This window comes from Mesoplodon bidens (genome assembly GCF_964165515.1).
Source record: "Mesoplodon bidens genome assembly, chromosome: 6".
Classification (NCBI taxonomy): Eukaryota; Metazoa; Chordata; class Mammalia; order Artiodactyla; family Ziphiidae; genus Mesoplodon; species Mesoplodon bidens.
In genome coordinates this window covers 18635838-18660724 of record NC_138162.1, presented here as the reverse complement: position 1 = coordinate 18660724, position 24887 = coordinate 18635838, and the positions used below count along the sequence as shown (strand labels likewise).

General features: G+C 39.4%; 1 long non-coding RNA gene and 1 pseudogene across 2 annotated transcripts in view; one reads left to right on the top strand and one right to left on the bottom strand.

The window, feature by feature from the left end:
* Positions 1-4659: 4659 nt before the first annotated feature.
* Positions 4660-24887, bottom strand: part of LOC308618542 — a 119684-nt gene continuing 99456 nt past the window's right edge. Inside the window, exon 3 of the long non-coding RNA XR_014016028.1 lies at positions 4660-4695. This is a non-coding gene — a long non-coding RNA (uncharacterized lncRNA). The remainder of the gene's footprint in view (positions 4696-24887) is intronic.
* On the top strand, positions 12336-12812 carry LOC308618701 (acyl carrier protein, mitochondrial-like; annotated as a pseudogene). The gene has a single exon. The product of its transcript is annotated as an acyl carrier protein, mitochondrial-like (transcript).

Sequence of the window (24887 nt, the reverse complement as noted above, 5' to 3'; positions counted from 1 at the left end):
TCACATTTAAGGACAGACTCGATGCCCAAATGGAAAAGTTCTGGCATTTGGAAGGGATTTCCAACATGGAGCTGGTCTTGTTTGAAAATGGTGCATGTGTGCAGTATTCATTCATCATTAGGAGAAGAAACAGGAGGCGGCTTTCCCACTCCTGGGTTATCTATCTCCACTCTGTGAGGAGTGCCATAACATGTCTGATAGACTAGCTCTCGCTCTTCACATCCCAGCCAGCATAGCCCAGGAGACAGAAATAGCATTCATCGAAAGCCGCAATTACCTCATTTCACTGGCCTGTTTGTGCGAGATGTGCCTTGCCTCACAGTGACTGCACAGGGCCAAAAGTCCAGCAAACAGAGCCACTGCTTGTCCAAGAAATGGCCCTGCAAACAGGAGAGGACAGCATGTTCCCTGAGTAGATTGGGACCCTTGGCTGTTTTGCGGGTGTTTTTGTTTTTCAAGCCAGAAACAGTGTCTGAAAGTGCTGGGGATTTCCCAAGCCCCATTCGTCAGATGGCCAGGCTTCCTCTGACATCATCTCTGAGTGATGCAGTGCAGAGAGAGGGTCACACACGAGGCAGTCGCGGGGCAACCTTAGCACGATTGCGGGAAATGTGAGAGTTAGTGCCAAGGTGGTCAGAAAAACAAGGCGGACTTTCTGAAACAGTGCATGGCAGATGGTGGGCACTCAAGGAGTACTTCTTGAATGAAACATGGAGGGATTAAATAAGTGACTTCCAGATTGTGCATCTAGTATATGGTAGAGATGAGATTTCAACTAGGGTGACCAACTGTTTGTGGTTTACCTGGGACTAAGGGGTTTCTCTGGATATGTGACTTTGGATGCTAAAATCAGGAAAGGCTGGGGCAAACTGGAATGAGTTTGTCACATTAATTTCAACCCAGGTTTGCCTGACTCCAAAGCTCATGCCTTTAAACATAAATCAAAAACCTGTCCTCAAGGAGACTTAAGTTTAATAGGGGATTAAACTTGGGAACAGACAACTGTAATATACATTGAAAGGGCTTACTTGCTCGAGAGAAGGATTAGCAGCTTAGTCAAGCACCATTCATCAACACCCGTGACTCCTCCTTTCTAAGAGCAGTCCAGTTTCGTTCAGGAAATCCTTCTCCTAAACATGTGCTTCAATGAGCCAGTCCCGGAAACTGCACTACCCTTGCCAGTGAATGGTTTAGGAATGAGCATGTGACATAATGTTGGCCAGTGAAACATGAGAAGAAGTCTGATGGTCAGATTCTTGGAAAGGTTCCCTTGTTCTTAAAAAGAAACCAGCATCAACAAAAGCTCTTTTCACCCACTGGACATATTTATGTCTGTAAGTGACAGAACTGTGGTGGCTGTTTTAGATTTACCAAGGGAACTAGAGCTAGGATGGAAGATGCGGAAGGTGGAAAGGGCCTGTGTCTTTTATGATATTGTTGAGTTATTCAATGAACTGACCTGCAGCTGTCCTAACTCAGGATTGAGGTGCATTGCCTTTATGATTGAAGCTATTTGAGACAAGGCATTCTGTTCTGCAGTCGACAATATTCTATGTTTTTTTCAATTGTTACTGCTTTAAAGAAATTATCATCCATCATTAAACACACAAATCCCTCTGTGCCCTGCCCTAGAGCACCTTACATGGAGTTGCCCATTTGAAAAGTAACTCAAATGCCAAATAATGCTTGTGATTCAAGAGTCCGGTATTTTGATTTTTGCCTTTAGGACGAAGGTGAATATGTATTACAGTTTGTTCAGGACAGTGCTGGTTTGTACCTGTGCAGTCGACAACATTCTAAAAAGACACAGTATCCAAAATGTGACATGCCATCAGAGGAAGGGGAGATGCTCACCAGTTGATGGCACAAGGGAAGGCTTTAGGAAGGATACAACACTTGAATTGTACTGTGGAGGAAGGATATTCTTTCAATAGACAAAAGCAGGCATAGGAAATAACACTATTAAAACTAGAGAGGATGTGTAATCTAGGAATAGCTGGAGAAAAGCAAGTAGTCTAATTTGGCTAAAGCAAAGGTTTATGGAAGTGATTGATGGAACAGAAGCAGGAAATGTACTCAGGAAGTAAAGCATAGAAGACTTTTAATTCCAGGCTAAGTAAACTAGATTTTCCCCATAGATGATGGAGAGTCACTGAAAATGGGTGGCTAGACCCAAATTACTGTTGACCACCTGGACTTCTCCTTCATTTAGATTTACTGAATACTTAGAGCTATAATTCTCAACTTTAGAAGCATGCTAGAATCATCCAAAGGCCATTAATCACCTCTTTCTCTATATGCCACATATAAGGGATGTAAGCAGACTGTATTGCTCTGGGGAGAGAGGCCTGGATGTTTTTTACTTTCTGTTAAGCTCCTTGGTGATTCTGAAGTGCAATCATGTTTGAGAACCATTGACTTAGCCATCTATTATTCTGTATATTTTCAGTGTACTAATATCAGAAGTCTACTAGAAAGTCAAGCCATAAGGAATATTGGAGATTTTCTAAGTAAACACCTTTCATTTTTGGCTAATCACTGTCCTGCCTACCTTTAAAATAAAGGCATTATAAATGCTTAAGGGCCGTGAAAGTGTACCATTACCACCACCACTATTATCATTTTAATTGGGATTAAAAGGAAATACATAGCAGTTAAATGATGTGTCCAAAGCCAACCTGCATATTAGTATCAGATCTGGGACTGGAAACAAGTTTTCAAAATTATCTAGCATACTTTCCACTAAACTGAGTTGTTTCAGTAATGTATATTTCCCCAAAAGTTTTTAAATTCCTCTTTGTGTAGAAAACATGTGTTATATTTCTTTGTATCCTCCCAGCAACATCCTCCTCAAACGGCAACCTTCCTGAGTAACTGCCTCTTATATAATTGATTAAATACCAATCAACTTTGGAATCAACTTATCCGGTGATTCCAAAGCAGTAGTGGGCATCAGAATTACCCAGAGGGCTTGTTAAAACAGATTTCTGGGCTTCACCCTCAGCATTTTTGATTCAGTAGGTCCGAACTGATTCATATTCATAGAATATTCTCAGGTGAGGTCTATGCTCCTAGTCCAGAGATAATACTTTGGGAATCACTACACTTGTCCCAATCCAGAGGTAGATTTTTTTGTCTAAAATTTATTTTTTAGTCAAATAAAGCTGGTCTGGATTCTAGATCTGGCGCTCGCTCTCTGTCTGACTTTGAGCAAACTGCCTCCTCTATTTAAGTCTCTGTTTTCAGATCTATAAAATGGAGCTGTTAATAAATACCTAGAAAGTATTATCATACAGTGGTTAGCATATAGAAAGGACTCACTCACTGTCCACTTACTAGCTCCTTTTCCCTTTACTGACTTTCCGTTGACAATCTACCTTTTCCAGGAAGAGAAATGCTGCCTGGCTCCAGTGGTAGATTCATGACTCCTCTTGTAGCTGGCTCTCCTTCAATGAGCTTGAGTTTCTTCCACCAATTGCTAACACACATATGGAGCCTATTTCTAGGAAATGTTATACAAATCATTTCAAAGGGGGAAAATGTGATAGGCAAATTATGTCAATATTATCCTCAAAGCAGTATTTTGGAGATAAAACCTATCCCATATGTTCTGTTTCACTTACTTTGGAGTTTTTAACAGTTTAACCATAGCAGCTGCTCCTGATCACTAATTGCCTGCAACATTAAACAATGGATACATATCAGTTCCCAGACTTTTCCTTCTGTGTCAACCTCAGAGCTTCCAGATATTTACAGACTTCTCCAGGTCGTTTCATTCCTCTTGTGCTGAACCCTGTCAGCCTATGACTGAGCAAAAGATGGTATGGGATGGATCCAGGTGACCTTTGGCATGAGCCTTGGTGAAACCAGAGCAGTAACAGATGGGGTTCCAGACCCGGAGACAATCTGGCTCCACACAATCTTTCCATGACTCAAAGGACCTTGACTAAATTTCCGTCACCACTCCTGGTTGATGGGTGATTTTCCATGTGAATTTTCTGGGACCTTCTTCATCAGAAACTATGTACAGCCATGTATCTTATTGTCCATGCAAGGAACTTGAAATTTGCTGCTTATTCTTTTTTTTTTTTTGAATCTACTATTTCAAGTCAGTTTCCAAGTCCTATCAGTGCTTCCACCTAAGCTCTTGATTCTCTCTGTTCTCTCAGTCTCCACTGCTCTTACATAAGCCACCATCTTTTTAAGCTAAGGTTACTATAATATCATCCCAAGCAATATTTCCTGACTTCTATTGAACCCCATTCCACCTATGCCTTACCACAGCTGGAATGATCTTTCTAAGACACAAATTGTATCATGTCATTCCCTTGAATCCCTTTCCAGTGACTTCCAACTAGACTCAGAAACTGAGTCTAATCTCATCATCCTGGTTGACTCTAAATCTGCACTGTTCAATATGGTAGCCACGAGCCACATGTGGCTATTTAATTTACATTTAAATTAATTACAATTTCATAAAGTTGAAAATGAAGTTCCTCAGTCACACTAGCCACATTTCAAGCGCTCAATAACCATGTGTAGCTAGGACCTAGTATTTTGGACAATGAAGATACAGACTATTTCCATCATCACAAAACTTTCTATTGGAAAGCGCTGCTCTAAATATTGAAAAATGGTTAACATTACTTACCTTATTGTGATGCTCTACATGGCCATCATATTGGGAAACGGTGCCTGCGAACACAGATGAAGGGAATGTAAACTGATGTGAGCATTCTACAGTGCAACAGTTCTTAATGAAATTAAGGATGCTTATAAGCCCCAGAGAACTATCACACAGCTCTCAAAGGGAATACACTCGAGGTTGGTTATCACAGCATTATTTGGGTTAGCAGTTTATGGAAGACAACCTAAGAGTTCATGACCAGGGGACTGGATGAGTAAAATATGGAAGATGCCTACTGCAGAATACTGTGAAGCAGCCAGAAGCAAATGACTAGATACACACATACTTACCTTTAAAACATATTGTTATATTCTTACTGTGGAATATGAGTTAGCAGTAAAATAATTTTAAAAGTACTAATATATGCCAAAACTTGGATGGATCTCACAGATATTAAGTTGAATAAAAAAAGTCAGACATAAGAGGGTACATACTTTATGATTCCATGCTTATGAAGTTCATTGAACATGCAAAATAATTTTTTGGTGATAGAAATCAGAACAGTGGTTGCATCTAACTTGGGATTTACTATAAAGGGACAGAAGGAAACTTTCTGGGGAGATGGAAATGTTCTATATTTTGATCAGCGTGTCCATTACATGGAAATATACATTTGTCAAACTTATTTAACTATATGCTTAAGATCTGTGTGTTTTACCGTATGTAAACAGACCCCAATAAAATTAGTTATTTTTTTAAAATATATAGTTTTAAGGGCAAAAAGATTAGTTTCCGATGAGATATACAGCCATGTATATATGCATTCAAAACCACAATAAGTATTTTATAAAGTTACTCATAAACAAAAGTATACATAACAAAAACTTTGAATCAGTATTTTTGCTAAGGATCAGGGGACATAAATGCTTGTAGGGATTAGGGATGAAAGAGATATAAATTAGGATAAAGTAAACTAGTGAGGGTCCTTAAATGGACTAGAGGTGACTGAGCCGTGACTGGGGAGTGTGATCAAGTCAACTCAACTTTCTGTACCAGAAACCAATAAGACCTTCACTGGGAGAGAGCTTCTCTCTTTTTTTCCAGGGGTGGCTGAACTAGGATTGTGTAATACTTGTGTGAGGTGGAGTCTAGAGGAGAGAAAGGGGATGAGGTGGACAGGAGGGATGGAGATACTGCGGGAGGGGAAGAGGGAGATGGGGAGAGAGAAGGGGGAAGAAATGGAACATCTAGACATTTGAATCTTCAGAGTTTCTGAGACAGCTCCATCTCTGGAATTTTCAGGAATATAAACACATATATTTCCTTTCCCCCCCCCCGCCAAACTAGTTTGAGTGGGTTTCTCTCATTTGCTTTCAAAAATGTACTAATATCCTAAAGTAGTTTAATATTTTAAAGAATCTGTGTTAAGTCCTATTTTAGCATTTTAAAAACTTTTTGTCATAGAAATAGTCAAATATATACACAAATTGAAAGATTAGTATAAGGAATTCTCAGCTTTAACAAGTTTTAGAATATTGCTAATATACTATATATCTCACACAAAAATACTTATGTATGTCTAAAGTTAAGAACTGTTTTTAAAAATATAACCATGATACTAAGATTACACCAATTTTCCCCATAACATTACTAAATACACAATGTTCAAATTTCCCTGATTTTTTAATAAATATCATTTTATCATATTTTTTCAAAGCAAGATCCAAACAATACCTAAAACAATTAATATGTTTCTTGAATTTATTTTTACAGTTTCCCCATCCCTCTGTATGTGTGTGTGCCCATACATGTGAGCCTGTGTATAACTTATTTGTTGAAGAAACTCGCACTTTGCTCCCACAGAATTTTCCTTATTCTGGATTTTTAGACTGCACTCTTGCTTCATATCTTACCCTGGTCCTGTATTTTCTATGAACTAATAAGTTTTACTTTAATTCTTAGGCAAGAATACTTTATGGAGGTATTCTATAATTTCTGTTGCATCACATCAGAAGAAAATTAATGTCTGATAATGTCTCTTCCAGTGATGTTAAGAGTGATCAGTACATTCAGGGGTTTTCAGCTGGATCCATCTATTTAAACTTCCTTATCAGCTTTTCACCTAAGGTTTCAGAATCCACTGATGATCGTTCATCACTTCATTAAAGGTGCTAAAATGTTGATTTTTTATACTCCTGTGTTTAATAGCTGTAAATGGTCTAAAAAGAAAGCTTTTCTTTTCACATTATTTGGATACGTGAGGTAGAGTTCTTATAGGAAAGATACATTAATGCTTGATTCTTTCCCCATGTTTAACAGTTTTCAGAGTAAGCTGACACTTATAAAGGCAAAAAAATGAGTTTGGGATTTTTGTTTAAAAATATCTTTATGAGCTCATAGATTATAAAATATTTTATGTTTAAATCTATTTCATTTATTATTCTCTTTGTGGCCCAAATGTTCTATTTTTGGCCAATGGCAGCTCATGAGTCCTCTTGATCCAATGTCATTCATTGATAGACCTACTTTTTCTTTTTATTAGAGTATAATTGCTTTACAATGTTGTGTTAGTTTCTGCTGTACAATGAAGTGAATCAGCTCTATGTATACCTCTATCCCCTCCCTCTTGGACCTCCCTCCCACCCACCCCCATCCTACCCATCTAGTGTGATAAGATGTCCCAGGCTCCTCTCATGTTCCTGACCTGAGACCTGGGGAATTAATTATTTCTCCAAGGTACCCTTTTTCTTTTTTTGGTGGGAAATAGCATTTTGAAACAACACCATCTGGGAACTAACAGTGATCGTCACTGCTAGTCATTATGGATCGGATATTGCTTCTCAGTATTTTCAGTGGACAGAGCTAGGAAATATATATATTTTTTAAAAGAAAATATTTTTCTATTTCCAACCACATGTAGACAATTTGTGGTTTGGTTAGCATCTTGATTTTAAATTTTTATCTCATCTGCTGAAAAATTTTTGATTTTTAAATACTTATTTGCTTTATCCAACTATAAGATAATAGTATTGGAATAAGGAGGCCAATATTATTACTATCAATATCATTGTTGCAAGCAAGACTGTTTTGGCAGTTCATGTTGTCCTTGGTATATGTTACCACATTATCCTATTTATAGTCAATTAAAATGAGTCTTCCATGTGTAGCTAAGTCACTGACTTAACACACAGACCCATTTGTTACATTTTACTTTTTGATGGATTGTTATTTGACTTTTATGGATTGCCATTTTTATTTCTGATTTAAAAAAAATTTTTTAATATTTACATGGCTCCAAAGTCCTGTTTACAAAATGAGATATATTCAGACAAAGTTAGATTTTATTTTAACCTTTACCTGTCTCCCTCCTCCTCCCTATAGATAACTGCTTTAATTTGCTTATTTTTGCTTATTCTTCTATTTTTATGTATGTGCATATGTGGATCTTAGATAACAGGTAACATGTGCTATACATGCTGTTCTGCACCTTGTCAAGTCTTATTTCAGAAGTGAAGAATCCTTCCTTTGAGACATTCTATTTTCCTGCACCTACCTCAATTATTTAAGTAAAAGTAGGGGTTTATGTAGAGCAAGTTTTCTAAACAGAAGGCGCACGTATATCTTGTAACCAATGTGAAAAGGACTTGAAAAGTTAAGAAGTTCCTTTGAAGGCTAATGTCTAGGATTATTAAGATTCACAGCAGAGTTTCTTTCCTCTTTGGAGTTGAACAGATTTTAGATGAAGAAAGTGTAGGCTTTGCTAATGGAGATGGCCTTGTGTATATACCGAACTGGGTTTGTGGACATTAAAAGCTACTTGACATGCACTGATCTTTTACTGGTAAGAATTTGGGAATAGCAATTTCTTTCCTGCTTCTTTGATCTCCTCCCAAACCCCGTGGTGGTACATTATGGCTGCAGAGAACTGTAAATGTTAGCAAGCAGCAATTTGAAAGCCCTAAAAAATGTAGTTGCAGAGGCAATTCAAACATCAGGTATCCTTCTCATCATCTGGACTCTGGTTTTAGAGCTATTGAGGGAATTCTGTCAAATCTCAAACTGCATTGGATCGCTGATCTGGTATGAATACTCAAGTTACTCTGAATAGCTGCATTTTCAATGCATGAAAGCAGCTGTTACTTCTTTCTGTCCTCTCCTTAAAACAAAAACCAAAAAACATACATATACGTACATATATATGTGTGTATATATACATATATATGTGTATATATATATATACACACACATACATACACACACACATACATATATTTCACTGAAAAGGCATTTCTTTCTGAGGACAAATACAGCAGTTTTGAATAGGGAGGTTGAAATATCTACCCAGTCTAGATGTATGTCTGATCCTTAATGTTCTCTCACTGAGGTCTTTTCATACCCATTTGCAGTTTGGGAGTCCTATTCAGTAAGTGTGCTTGGGTGGTTAATGACAAAGAGAGACATTGTACACCTCCTACTACAATCACTGTGAAGAGACTGAAGGTTAATAAAAAGGACAAAGGTACAGACTGAAAATCCTATGCTCTTTTTCTCTTTCCTATAAATTGTAGTATAGAAGATAAATGCATAGTTTATTTTTAGCTGCACAAAATAAATTTTATTTTACTAATATTGTTCACATTCAAACACACACACACATTGTATGTTAATTATCTCTAATTCTGTCAATGCTATTTATTGGGGTTTCCCATCTTCCAGCATTCTGAATTATCAAAAAATGATTTGTGTCTACAAAAATGGAAGCTACTTGCCTCAAGGAGACTGAAGAATGGGGAAGAGGGTGGTGGGGAGGATTCACCTTTCCTTAAAGATCTTTGTCACTAACACTTAAGGATCTTTTTGACCTCAAAACCTTTCAGTATCAGTCACCATCCTTCTTAGGTAAATAAAAGAGAAATTGATGTCAAAACAAATGGCTGTCTCCATAAATTCTAACCAAGCCAGTAATAACTCCAGAAGAGAATGAGCTGACGCTTGCTGTGTCCTTTGAGATTTTAAAACTGTCTGGCTGAGTATTTAAGCAGAAAAACACCTTTTCTAATCTGACCTGCCCACACTCGACTCCTACTGCATCCCTGCCTACCTTCCCCAAACCTTCCTTCTCCAGAATTAATGGAGACACGATCGGGAGAAACAGCTGAAGTAGGAGCCGCATGAAATTCTTGTTCATCTAGCAGCATGCTGTGCGAGCTGAGGCCAGCTTTTTTCCTCTCTGCACCTCAGTTCCTCTCACCATAAAATGAGAGGCTTGGAATAATGATCTCCATGGCTCCTTTCAACTCTGACATTTGGGGGAATCTACAAAAATGCTCCAAGATATTAGAAGAGTTCCATTTAAACACCTGGCCACTTTAGAAGGGCTTTGCATATATATTGTATTTCACTTGCTAAATCGCCAAATAAACCTGATGTGAGTGATCCCCAAGAGGACACGAGACCAAATTGCAAATGTCTGTTTGTGATGATGGAGGTCTTGTAATCTGAGCATTGATCCTAGAAAGCCTTTGGGTGCTTCTCAGAGTAACGTAAGATTATAAAGTGATGTATTACCCACGAGAAATCCTTTCCCATTTACATTTCATTTTCCTCTGTGGTATTTAACTTATTTTTTTATTATGTGCCACCATCATAAATATTTATACTGCAATGTATGATTGGTCAATAAAGAAAAATCAATACTGGGTTTTTGCTGCCCAGGAAAGAGATTGTTCTTAACCTGATTCTAATCAAGAATCTCAAAAAAAAAAAAAAAAAATCACAGGTGGGAAGGTGGAATAGGGACCCAACTGGGAAAAGGAAAACATGTATTATTTATTTTATATTTTTATATTATATATATTTTATACTTACACACACTCACACTGATACACAAAGCCTTTTTGTTTAAAACTGTCTTGTTAGCAACCTTCAACTCAGTCTAACTGCCTTCCTATAGTGCCTATGAATTACAGAAAGTGATGAACTTTAACACAGAAAGCCATGACAGTTACTCCATTGTGGTTGCATCTGCCATTATATACAAGGGAGATGAACTTGGAAGTAAGAAAAAAAAGTTTTCTCATCACTTCCATAAACCATATTTACCAAGTACCGACTCTATGCCAGGTAATATTTTAATGCTTGTGTTCCAGCTGAAAGGATCATGCTCTTACTTTATAATAAAGGGAGTAGACAAACAAAGGGGATAAGTCCTGTTACGCGATTAAAACAAGCTTGGGTGATAGAGAGTCACTGAATGTCTGTTTAGATTGGTTAGAGAAATTCTTGAGAAGTAACTGTAGAAGCTACAATCAGATCATCAATAAAATTACTACAATCCAACTGAGGAAGTCACACGCACAAACAAGTAATTGTAATATAAGGCAAGAAGTGGCCAGTGCTCCAAAAACTCTTGCTATACTCAGCGGGTGGTTTATGGACCAGCAACATCAGCATCATCTGGGAGCTTGATAGCAATGGAGAATCAGAGATCCCACCCTAGATCTGCTGCATTTTAACACATTTTCCAGGTAATTCAAAGGCACATGAACATTAGAGCAACACTGTTCTTAACAAAACAGAATTCAGAGGAAAAAGAAATCATATCCAGCTTGCAGATGGAAGGGTTCCTGGAGGAAGAATTATAAAGGCAACCGAAGAAAATGGATAAGATGCAAGTCATTCTTTGTTTATCATTTCTTCTCCATGTTATCTAGAGGAATTCACAACAAGACCATACAATGAGAGCCATCATGCTAAACTTAACAACAGCATAAAAAAGAATAATATACTTAGGAATAAATTCAATCAAGGAGGTGAAAGATATGTACACTGAAAACTATAAACACTGAGGAAAGAAATTGAAGAAGTCACAAATAAATGGAAAGATATCCCACTTTCATGTATTGGAAGAATTAATATCGTTAAAAAATTTATACTACCCAAAGAGATATAAAGATTCAATGTGATTACTACCATAATTCCAATTGCATCTTTCACAGAAATAAAAAAAAAATTCTAAAATTTATATAGAACCATAGAAGTCTCCAAACAGCCAAATTAATCTTGTGAAAGAAGAAGAGAGTTGGAAGCATCACACTTCCTGATTTCAAATTACATTACTAAGTTATAGTAATCAAAATAGTATGATACTGTCATAAAAACAGACACATAGACCAATGGAACAGAATCAAGAGCCCAGAAATAAACCTGTGCATATACAGTCAACTAATTTTCAACAAAGGTGCCAAAAGTATACAATGACAAAAGGATAGCCTTCAATAAATAGTGCTGAGCAAAGTGTATACACATGTGCAGAAGAATGAAATTGGCCCCTTATCTTACACCATGAGCAAAAACCAACTCAAAATGGATTAAAGACAAATATAAGACCTGGAATCATAAAACTTCTAGAAGAAAACATAGGGTAAAAGCTCCTTGATACTGGTCTTAGCAATGATTTTTTGGATATGACATCAAATGCTTATGTAACAAAAGGAAAAATAAACAAATGGGACTCTATCAAACTAAAAAGGTTCTGCATAGAAAAGGAAAAAAATCAATAAATGAAAAGGCAATGACGATTGGGAGAAAATATTTGCAAACCATATATCTGAAAAGGGATTAATATTCAAAATATATAAGAAACTCATACAACTCAATAGCAAAAAACAACCCAATTAAAAATTGGGCATCCTGGGTTGGCATAGCCATGGCAGCTCGTGTCCTTTGCGCCTGTGTCCACCGACTGCCTGCGGCCTTTGTGCCGCTGACCAGGCTCCCCACGCTGGCCACGACCCAGCCACTCAGCACTACCCTTTTCCCCGCGGGGGCCCAGAGGAGGCCTGGGGCTCTGCAGTCGGCCTCGCTGCTTGCACAGTTTCCAGTTGGAGTTACATAGCTGTGCCCCCAGTATAGTGATGCACTCCTTTGACATTAGAGGGCATCAAGGACCCTGTCCTTTACGTCTTGAAACTCTATGACAAGATTGACCCAGAAAGGCTCTCAGTAAATTCCCATTTTATGAAAGACCTGGGCTTAGACAGTTTGGACCAAGTGGAGATCATAACGGCCATGGAAGATGAATTTGGGTTTGAAATTCCTGATGTAGATACAGAGAAGTTAATGTGCCCACAAGAAATTGTAGATTACATTGCAGATAAGAAGGATGTATATGAATAAAATACCAGACCCCCCCTTTTTTTAACATCTTTATTGGAGTATAACTGCTTTACAATGGTGTGTTAGTTCCTGCTTTATAAAAGAGTGAATCAGCTATACATATACATATATCCCCATATCTCATCCCTCTTGTGTCTCCCTCCCACCCTCCCTATCCCACCCCTCTAGGTGGTCACAAAGCACCGAGCTGATCTCCCTGTGCTATGCGGCTGCTTCCCACCAGCTATCTATTTTACATTTGGTAGTATATATATATCCATGCCACTCTCTCACTTCGTCCCAGTTTACCCTTCCTCCTCCCCGTGTCCTCAAGTCCATTCTCTATGTCTGCATTTTTATTCCTGTCCTGCCCCTAGGTTCTTCAGAACCATTAAACAAATTTTTTTTTAATTCCATATATGTGTTAGCATATGGAATTTGTTTTTCTCTTTCTGACTTACTTCACTCTGTATGACAGACTCTAGGTCCGTCCACCTCACTACACATAACTCAATTTCATATCTTTTTATGGCTGAGTAATATTCCATTGTATATATGGATCTTCTTTATCCATTCATCTGTCGATGGACACGTAGGTTGCTTCCATGTCCTGGCTATTGTAAATAGAGCTGGAATGAACATTTTGGCGCATGACTTTTTTTGAATTATGGTTTTCTCAGGGTATATGCCCAGTAGTGGGATTGCTGGGTCATATGGTAGTTCTACTTTTAGTTTTTTAAGGAACCTCCATACTGTTCTCCATAGTGGCTGTATCAATTTACATTCCCACCAACAGTGCAAGAGGGTTCCTTTTTCTCCACACCCTCTCCAGCATTTATTGTTTGTAGATTTTTTGATGATGGCCATTCTGACTGGTGTGAGGTGATACCTCATTGTAGTTTTGATTTACATTTCTCTAATGATTAGTGATGTTGAGCATCCTTTCATATGTTTGTTGGCAATCTGTATATCTTCTTTGGAGAAATGTCTATTTAGGTCTTCTGCCCATTTTTGGATTGGGTTGTTTGTTTCTTTGATATTGAGCTGCATGAGCTGCTTGTAAATTCTGGAGATTAATCCTTTGTCAGATGCTTCATTTGCAAATATTTTCTCCCATTCTGAGGGTTGTCTTTTCATCTTCTTTATGGTTTCCTTTGCTGTGCAAAAGGTTTTGAGTTTTATTAGGTCCCATTTGTTTAGTTTTATTTCCATTTCTCTAGAAGGTGGGTCAAAAAGGATCTTGCTGTGATTTATATCATAGAGTGTTCTGCCTATGCTTTCCTCTAAGAGTTTTATAGTGTCTGGGCTTATATTTAGGTTTTTAATCCATTTTGAGTTTATTTTTGTGTATGGTGTTAGGGAGTGTTCTAATTTCATTCTTTTACATATAGCTGTCCACTTTTCCCAGCACCACTTATTGAAGAGGCTGTCTTTTCTCCATTGCATATTCTTGCCTCCTTTATCAAAGTTAAGGTGACCATATGTGTGTGGGTTTATCCCTGGGCTGTCTATCCTGTTCCATTGATCTATATTTCTGTTTTTGTGCCAGTACCATACTGTCTTGATTCCTGTAGCTTTGTAGTATAGTCTGAAGTCAGGGAGCCTGATTCCTCCAGCTCCGTTTTGCTTTCTCAAGATTGCTTTGGTTATTCGGGGTCTTTTGTGCTTCCATACAAATTGTGAAATTTTTTGTTCTAGTTCTATGAAGAATCCCATCGGTAGTTTGATAAGGATTGCATTGAATCTGTAGATTTCTTTGGGTAGTATAGTCATTTTCACAGTGTTGATTCTTCCACTCCAAGAACGTGGTATCTCTCTCCATCTGTTTGTATCATCTTTAATTTCTTTCATCAGGGTCTTATAGTTTTCTGCATACAGGTCTTTTATCTCCTTAGTTAGGTTTATTCCTAGGTATTTTATTCTTTTTGTTGAAATGGTAAATGGGAGTGTTTCCTTAATTTCTTTTTCAGATTTTTCATCATTAGTGTATAGGAATGCAAGAGATTTCTGTGCATTAATTTTGTATCCTGCAACTTTACCAAATTCATTGATTAGCTCTAGTAGTTTTCTGGTAGCACCTTTAGGATTCTCTATGTATGTCATCTGCAAACAGTGACAGCTTTACTTCTTCTTTTCCGATTTGGATTCCTTTTATTTCTTTTTCTTCTCTGATTGTTGTGGCTAAAATTTCCAAAACTATGTTGAATAACAGTGGCAAGAGTGGACAATCTTGTCTTGTCCCTGATCTTAGAGGAAATGCTTTCAGTTTTTCACCATCGAGAATGATGTTGGCTGTGGGTTTCAGACCCCTTTTCTTCACTGAGAGAAGACTCAGAAGGTGCTGGCGAGTGTCTGGAAGTGAGAACACATTTCTGCATCATTGCTGACTTTGACGGAGTAATTCTGTTTAGACTTGTACTTAAATCATCTTAAGTGTTTTGCCCTTTGAAAATAAATCTATAAAACCAAACAACAACAAAAAAAGGGAGCAAAGTACTTGAATAGATATTTTTCCAAAGAATACATACAAGTGGCCGATAGGTATATGAAAAGATGCTCACTAACCATCAGGGAAGTGCAAATCAAAATGACAATGAGATACCTGTTAGGCTGATTATTGTCAGAGAGACAAAGGATAACAAGTGTTGGTGAGGATGTGGAGAAAAGGGAACTCTTGTACACTGTTGGCAGGAATATAAATTGGTACAACCATTATGAAAAAGTATAGGGGTTCCTCAAAAGCTTAAAAATAGAACTACTATATGATCCAGCAATCCCACTTCTGGGTATATATCCAAAGGAAATAAAATCACTATATTGAAGAGATATCTGCACTTCCATTTTAATTGTAGCATTATTCACAGTAGCTGAGATATGGAAACAATCTAAGTGTACCTTCACAGATGAATGGATAAAGAAAATGTAATATTTGTATCTGGGTAGCTAGCTAGCTAGAATAGGATATTATGCAGGCTGTAAAAAGAAGGAAATCCTGCGATTTGTGACAACATAGATGAATCTGGAGGACATTATGCTAACTGAAATAAGCCAGACAAAGAAAGAAAAAGCTGCATGATCTCACTTATATGTAGAACATAAAAAGTCAAATACATAGAAGCAGAGAGTAGAATGGTGGTTACCAACGGCAGAGGGTTGGGGGAAATGGGGAGATATTGGTCAAAGAGTACAAATTTGCAGCTGTGTAGGATGAATAAGTATAAATACTTAATATACAGCATGATGACTATAGATAATAATAAACTTAATATTGGAGATTTTCTAAGAGAGTGTATTTCAGATACTCTATGCATAAAAAAAGGGGGAAAGGGGTAATTAAGTGGGGAGATATGTTAGCTTGACTGCAGTAAGCATTTCACTATGCATATATATGTCAAACCATTATGTACACCTTAAATATATACAATTGTTACTTGTAAACTCCCTCAAAAAGAGAGTATATATTGGGAATGTTTGGTCTTTCTATACCTGGGGATGGAAATATAAACCCCGAATATAAAAGTTTTGCTGTGTAACAAGAATTTGGTGATATCCTCAGCTCTTGGCAGTACCTTATCTATATTGAGAATGGTCCCTAAAATCTGTCTCATTAGGGCAAAGCCATCTTGAGACATGCTTCATTAGCTACTGCACTATGGGACTCCCTTTGTAAACTTGGGTAAAAAATCTTGATATTTTATTAGGGAAAAAGGGACAACTTTTGTGTTCTCACCAACACATTTAGGTATTTTGGAGGGGTCACAAATTAAAATGGTGTGGTCTGTGTGTGGTGACTTCTGGATGTGTGATCCTGGAAGAACGCAACTAAATGGATCATTCATCCTATTCTACCTTATGTCAAATTAGAAGAATTGCAGCACAAATACAAATTGACACGTGTGTTTGTGTGTGCGTGCATATGTACTGTGATGCAGAAAAAAGAACATAGCCTTGCAAATCAGATAAATCTGATTCCAATCATTTTACTTCTCTAAGCTTCAGAGTTTTCTACAAAATGGGATTAATAAAAACTACCTCATAAGGTTTTTGGAAGAATTAAATGAGATAATTAGAAGTCACTTAGTCCCATGCCTGGCACAGTGTATGTGCTCAACGCTAGTTACTTTCTGTTTAATAAAAATATTATCTATACCTCCTGTTCTAAGAAAAAACATCTAGACATATTATCTCTACAACTAGGAGACATTATTTGGAATCATCTCACCACAGATTATGAGAAATAAGTAAGATTTCTGGATACTGAGGTTATTAACATTGGAGTGCCAGATAGATGTTTTTGGACAAAGGTATGGCATAAATAATAAATATATGAAAATAATATATTATATGAACAAATCAACATCTCTTGGGCTTTCCTTGTCATTGTGGCACAATTCCATTTGGGAAAGGAACAGAAGAAATAATGCTCTGTCAGTTCCTAGGTTAATTACTAGTTATCATGTTGGCTGTTTTATGAGGAAAACATGTATTGTAATTGTCACATGTTCAGCTCTAACTTTGCTAAAAACCCTTTAAGAAGATCTCTGCTAATTGTCTAATTTGTCTGGCAAATTAGGCTGATTTAAGAACCCAATATGCCTGCTACAATCTCCCTATAGTTCAAAATTTTCAGAACGTGTGTGAAAATATGATTGGCTTAAGTTTTGCATTACGGTGGTATAATTCTTTATTAGCTTCTACCCCGTCACCCACCCCAATTCCTAAATTACGTTTGATGAGGCACCAAGAAAGACAGGACTTTGGAGAGGGCCCCTCGGGGCTACGCTAATTGAATATTCCTATCAAAACAAAGCAATCACGAGTCTTGAAAGTATTAAAATCTGGTGCAGAGAAAGCGACAACAGCATAGCCAAGAATAAGAAAAAAATGAAAATGAAATGAAGACACATTAAAGGCAGGGCAAACGTACGCACACCGTTCTGGCTCATTCGCCCTTGTCCAGCCAGAGGAGTCAAGGTCTTTATGAAAGGAGCCAAGATAATTGATAACAGTCTCTGCTGTAAGCAGTGGTTAAAAGGGAGAGAGTGGTGGAGTTTTGCTGCTGATATCCATTGAAAGACATTCGAGGCTCTTTTCTTTTCTTTTCTTTTTTTTTTTTTTTTTGCTTTACGCGGGCCCCTCACTGTTGTGGCCTCTCCCTTTGCAGAGCACAGGCTTCAGACGCACAGGCTCAGAGGCCATGGCTCACGGGCCCAGCCTCACCGCGGCATGTGGGATCCTCCCGGATCGGGGCACGAACCCGTGTCCCCTGCATCGGCAGGCGGACTCTCAACCACTGCGCCACCAGGGGAGCCCTCTTTTCTTTTCTTTTTTCTTCCCTCCCACTCCCCACTCCCGACTCCTGCATAGCAAGACAACAGCATCTTGAAGTGGTTCCTTTCATGGCATGTTTTCATGGGAAAAGGAGGAAAACTCTTGGTATTTCAGCCTTGCCTGAGATATGACAGCAATGCATCCCACTGCACCACTACCACCTCGCCGGCCCACTGGAATACTTGAAGTGTACGCCCGTCTTAGTCGTGTCCTTTCCTAGACTGAAACAGAATTAAGTCGAGGAGGGATAAAGAGAGAAGTTTCTACACAGCCGAGCAGGAGACCTGAGCTGGAGTCTAGGATGGGATGAACCGGGAGGACTCCCTGTCTTCTTTGCTGCAGGGCCCTCATCTGTTAAATGAAGGGGGAAAGTAGTTTCAACTGCTATGTCACGGGGCTACAAATACCTGACGGCTGCCTGGATTTCACCGTGGAAGGATTATAGCTTTCAGCAAAGTGGTTTTATAGCACTCTGGTGGTTAAAGGCCCACCCTTTGGAATATTTTAGCCCTGAGTTTCAATTCTGGGCCCATATCGTGAGCAAATTGAATAATCCTTAGATTGCCTTATCTGTAAGGTGTAGACAATATTATAACTTTTTCAATGTTATTTGCATGTGTACGTGTGAAAATTAAATGAGATAAACACAATGCCTGACACAAGAGTTAAGTCTCTGATAAAAAAGACAGAGCCTTTTACAGAACCCTTCCCCCCCGCCTTAGGACACTAGTGTGAGCATTTGGGGCCTGGTGCTACAGAAACCATTTTAAAATCATGAGATAGCAAGCACACAGATAAAATCCTGGGTCCTTTTTTTTCTTTTAAAAATTAATTAATTTATTTTTATTTATTTTTGCCTGCGTTGGGTCTTCATTGCTGTGCACGGGCTTTCTCTAGTTGCAGCGAGCGGGGGCTACTCTTCATTGCGGTGCGTGGGCTTCTCATTGCACTGGCTTCTCTTGTTGTGGAGCACAGTCTCTAGGCACGTGGGCTTCAGTAGTTGTGGCATATGGGCTCAGGAGTTGTGGCTCGCGGGCTCTAGAGCGCAGGTTCTGTAGTTGTGGCACACAAGCTTAGTTGCTCCGCGGCATGTGGGATCTTCCCGGACCAGGGATCAAACCTGTGTCCCCTGTATTGGCAGGCGGATTCTTAACCACTGCGCCACCAGGGAAGTCCTGAAATCCTGGGTCCTTGATGGCATCACTGAGCCACAAAACCAGCCCTGGAATTGTCGACTACCAGACTTCTTAATAAATCAGTTAATAAATACCTGTTTTGTCTTAATGACTATTAGTCAGAACTTGCTTATTTCTAATGGGCACCCTAGATGGTACACAATAAGTGTTTAATTGTGGAGAGCTCGTGGTAAACACTCAAGTATGACCTTTTGAAATTGTCAGTATTCAGAATGGTAGTTGTAATTTAGGTGCTGTATTAAAGCTTCTTTTTTCTTTTGCCTTTTCCCAACTTGACTCAGAGCTCCTTGGGGGCACTGAGCTCCAACACTGCAGATGACACATTGTAAAACTTCTGGTCCATTGGCAGGAATCAAATTCACCTCTACAGTACAATTTTATTACAAAGTCTGATGGAAAGGGGGGTATGTAAATCTGGGTGAGAATCCCAGTCTCACTAAATCTTTCTTGCTGTGTCACTTTGGGTAAGTCACTGGCCCCCTCTTAGTTTCCCCCTCTAAAAAATGATGACAACACTTTCTACGTCTCAGGGCTATAGGGATTCAAAGACATAAAATGAATAGAAGACGTTATAAATGTTACAAATTTTTAAAGGGTACCCCCACTCCCATTTGAGTTTTTACCCCAAATTTGGCCACTGGAACAAACCAGAAAAGTGAGGGTTCTCTTCAAATCTGCATCTCAAATGTGGCTGAGCTGTGGTCATCACTGTACATTCTCTAGCGTGTTCGGAGGCTTTGCTCCAAAACATCCGGGTGTTTTATGACTTTAATCCCAATTTAAAATTCCACAATACCTCACACAGTCATCTTTCTTTATCCAGAAAATGCTTTGCATCAGACCAAATAAGAAAAGCAAGAGCCTGGTGTGTAATCCTTTCAGCTGTCTTTTGATCTCTCTTCTGCTTCTACTAAGAGTTCAACGCACAAGTCACTTCTCCACCACTAAAACACGGGTTGTACCATAAAGGCCAGTGATTCTTTTATTTCATAGTGGTAAAAGCATTTTAGCAAGTAAGCTGGGCTTAGGTCTCTGTTCTGACACGTATTAGCTATGGTATCCTGGGCAGATAACTCACTGAACTACTGTCTTCTCATGAATAAAATAACATGAGAAATACAGGCTTCGCATGGGAACAAAATGAGACCGTGCATTTGAAAGGAAGGTCCTGGTAAACAAAGAAGTTCTGCGCGGTATCATCCATATTAAAAATCACATGATTTATGAATCATTTCAGTGGCCTGTGTCTTTTTTTACAAAAAGCAACTGGAACAATGGTTTGCAATTCGCTGTAGGTGCTTCCCCTAATTTTTCCAAGGAAATTTATTTTAAGAACTCTTGCTTGTGTAATTGAATCAACGGATCCAGATAAGGCTTGCAAAACAGCCATCAGTTATCAACTATTTTCTTTGAATTCTTTTTCTAACCAGTACCTAGAGAATCTTCCTGTTGAGGGACTACTTGAGACTAGGAAGTAAGCTAAAGAAAGAAAAGTATATAGAAGAAGCTATAAGATGTGAAAAAAAAAAAAAAAGCACAGGTGTATTCATTTCCTAGGACTGCTGAAACAAATTATGACAAACTTGGTGGTCTAAACCAACAGAAGTTTATTCTCTATAGATCTGGAGGCCAGGAGTCTGAAGTCAATGTGTTGGCAGTGTTGGATCCTTCTGGAGGGTCTGAGGACAAATCTGTTCCAGGCTTTTCCCCTCGCTTCAGGTGGCTGCCAGCAACCTCACACTCCGCCTTATACCCACATCACTCCAATCTCTGCCTTCATCTTCACACCACCTTCTCCTCTGTGTGTCTGTGTCTTCTTGTGTGTCTCTTTATAAGGACAGTTATCACTGGATTTAGGATTCACCAGTAATCCAGAATGATCTCATCTCAAGATCCTTAGCTTAATTATATTGGCAAAGACTCTCTTCCCAAATACGGTCACATTCACAAGTTCCAAGTGGACTTATCCTTTGGGATCCATTCAACCTACTACAATGCTCTCAGAGTTATACTAACCTGGATTTGAATCCCATCTTACACACTAACTATGCAACTTCTACGCTTTGGAGAAATCACATCCTCACTTGTAAAATGTTGCCATGATAATATCTTTACAAGATTGTTGTGACCTTAAAAGAAACCATGAATAATGAGTGCCTGCCAGGCACTAGCCACTCAATACATGGTAACAATTTTTTAAAATAAATGCTAGCTTTGGCACGTCTAATATTCATGAAATAAAAATCACTCCAAAGGAAGAAAGAAATACTCAGATTTAGTAGAAAGTGCCCTGGACTAGGTCTCAGAAGTCCTTTATCTAAATTCTGCTACTCACCCATTAATTCTAACAACTTTGAACAGTTTTGTCTCACTTAGTGGTGCAGAATTTACTCTCCCCATTTGCAAATTGTATGAGTTGAACTAGAAAACCTTTGATTTCTTCTCTTTTTCTGACATTCCGGAGTTTTACAAGTATAACATTTTAGATTGCGTTGGGAATAACTGGGTGGGAAAACACCCCAAAATTCCTACAGTCCAACAGGAAAGAAAACCTTTAGCCACCATTCTGACTTCACATAGTTTTGAAGGTTTGTTTTTAGGGATAGACTTTAGTTAGGCGCCCCTCCTATCCACTTCCGAAAAGTGCAGTGGGCAGGCTAAAGTGAAACTTTGGGGACAGCTCTGATCCTGTCAGACTTTCAGCTGAGATCCTCCAACCCCAACTGCCAATTGCTTACCCCCCACTCTTCAGAACTCTGTCACTGCCTTTGAGAAATGGTCTCCCTGCCTTCTTGGGCAGGTAAAGTCTGGGGGTAGGAATGCAGAGATGATCTGGACAGTCAAAAAACTATGCATGCAACCAGGGCTGGCTATATAATTTGTGGGGCTTCTTGTTCAAAATTAGGACAGAAGAGCCATTAAAGGTACAAAAACACAGCTTCCTTTCTTCCACAGTCTCTCTCCCAGGCTGTCAGGATGTTTTATGTTTGCTACTGAATGCTGCACTCCCTCTGGCAGGAAGACACTCATAGTGTGAGTGCAGACCTTCCTGGGTGCACAGGGCCCCAGGCCACACATTTTTGTATTCACCTGGCTGTCGGCAGGATCCTCCAGCCTGATGTGGCATGCCCTGCATGGACACTGAGATGCAACCTTCCCTTTCCAGGGTCCCCTGCTCCAACACCCGGGGGTGTGCAGCCACCAAAGAACAGCAACCTCCACACTGGGTCACACTTGGTACCTGGATCATGGGTGGGTGAGAGGCTGACCCCCACCACTGACTCACCTGCAGCATGGGCAGAGATGCTGCCAACCTGGGGCAGGGAATGCTGCTGCCATGCCCCTCCCAGATTCACCATGGAGCCTGTGTGCTTGACCCCCAAACATCCTGCACTCAGGACCCCGCAGGAGGTAGAGGGCAACAGTGGAACACGGGCCTCACCCTGCCCATCACTACCTGGTCAGCATTCTGGATGATGAAGGCAAAGGACAGGGCTGGGAGGGGGAAGCCTGCTTGGAGCTCAGGCTCCAAGCCCCTGGTGCATGATCTACTGTACCATCAGACTTCACGTACGCAATACAATACAAATCCAAACAAAACATTAAGGATTTCAAGACAGTGACCGGGGAGCATTAAACCCAGATTGTGTGGCCCTTCTGAGTGCAGGGTCTGTGTGGCCGCACTCGTCCCACACCCATGGAGCTGAGCCCACCAGCAACATAAGCCTAAACATACGTCCGGCAACTGCCCTCCTCTGGGATGTGACTGACTTGATCTTCCCCTCCAGACTAAAGAACATGTTTCCCTGGGATTAGGGAAAGTTTCCAGAAGCCCCTTTCCATGTGGAGTTCTGCTAGGCTCTAGGAAGGACTCAGCTATTTTCCAACTATTGCACTTCGCTCCTGGGGGGACATAGGAAGGATTGTGAGGGTTCTGAGAGGCTGCAACTACTTAGCCCACGGTAAGCTCCCTGAAGGTCACTCTGTGTCCTCTCATCTCTATGTGAGCTGTTCACCTCTGGACAAGCAGCCTATGACTCCAAAATTAGCAACACTTCTTTTTATAACCCAATTATTGTAGCATGTACTCCAACCAGTCTAAACCCCCAAAGTGGTATACCACCCCACCTAGTGTTTCTTGGCTGTTTAAGAGACCTTTGCAAGGTATACTCTGATACAAACAGGCAGAAGGAAGTCCTTCCTTCTTCCACACCATCTGGTTGGGACATTATCTACCTTTGTAGGTTGCCTTGATCCTCACTAGACTGCCATTCCACTGGGCACAGCTGTCCTCACTGGGCTAGGTTCATTTCTACCTCCTGCTCTGACCAAGGATGAGGAAACACTCTTAGATACTGAGGATAACAAAATGGACATAGGACACAGAGTGTAACATATAATTGCTCCAAGAAGTGGCTTCATTCAAAATCCACTGGTCAAGTACAACTTGACGGTCCCTTATGTAGTCATGCTTGCCCAGCTCTCAGTCTTACGCAGGAACCAGTTCCCAGCACGCCCCCCTCACCTATTACATCCCAGTTGCTTGGGGTTGCTAAGCATCTCTCCATCACAGTCAAGTCTAATGAAGCCTGCCTCCGTATAAAAGTGGCAACCTTTCCCTCCTAGTTTCTAAAGAGTTCTTGACCCAGTCCGTATCTTCTGCAACAGGATTAGATTGCTCCCCAGATGACTGACAAAGGGGATTATACATTCTTTTCAGGGAAAGCTTCACATTCGCCCACAAGTGGGTATTATGTCCCCTTGATCTAGAGTAGACAGTCTTGATTATTTGGTGCTCTTCTATGCACTGGTAAATAATACCAGGTGAGGGTAATTCACTCTATGTTCTCTCTACTGCTGAGTTCCGTTCTGTTCTCTTTCTCTCTCTCTCTCTAACAAGCTTCCCACTAGATCAATATGATGAATGTATCAGATCTACACACCCCTTACTTATAATTCCTTTTTATCTACTCTGCTTCTCCTATACACAGCTGCTCATAATTCCACAAGAACACTCTATGATTTAGGAGAATATTTTTTCCAGGGAAGTAACTTTCTGAAGCCTGATTTTATTTAAAATACATATAAATATTATGTATGTATATGTGCGCTTATCAACTTGTCATCTAAATCTGAGGAATTTACATTAGGTGGGTGGTGGTGTTCAACTGAGATCATCTTGAATAACTAGGAGTGATTTTTGGAGTTTTTGTTCTACGTTGATACCTAAAAGGGGCTATAAAGTGATTTTCTCAGTATAAAAGGGTCTACTTCATCCACTCTAAATAGACTGATTGGGAGGTTCTTTTGTCCTAGATGCTATTCCATGCCTGTGTCAAGGTGAGACTGGCAACCAGGTAGAGTATGGAAGTAGATAAATAAGAAAGATTCCTGTTTTCATGGAGTTTCTGGTATAGGTGGAAACAGACAACAAAGGTGTAAACAGATAAACAGCATACTTGCAGATAATGATGAATGCCAGGAAAATAAAAGGTAGCATAGTGAGAAAGTGACTAGGCTGGTAGTCCTTAGACTAGGTGGTCAGAGAAGCATTTCTGAGGTCAAGATGTTTGACT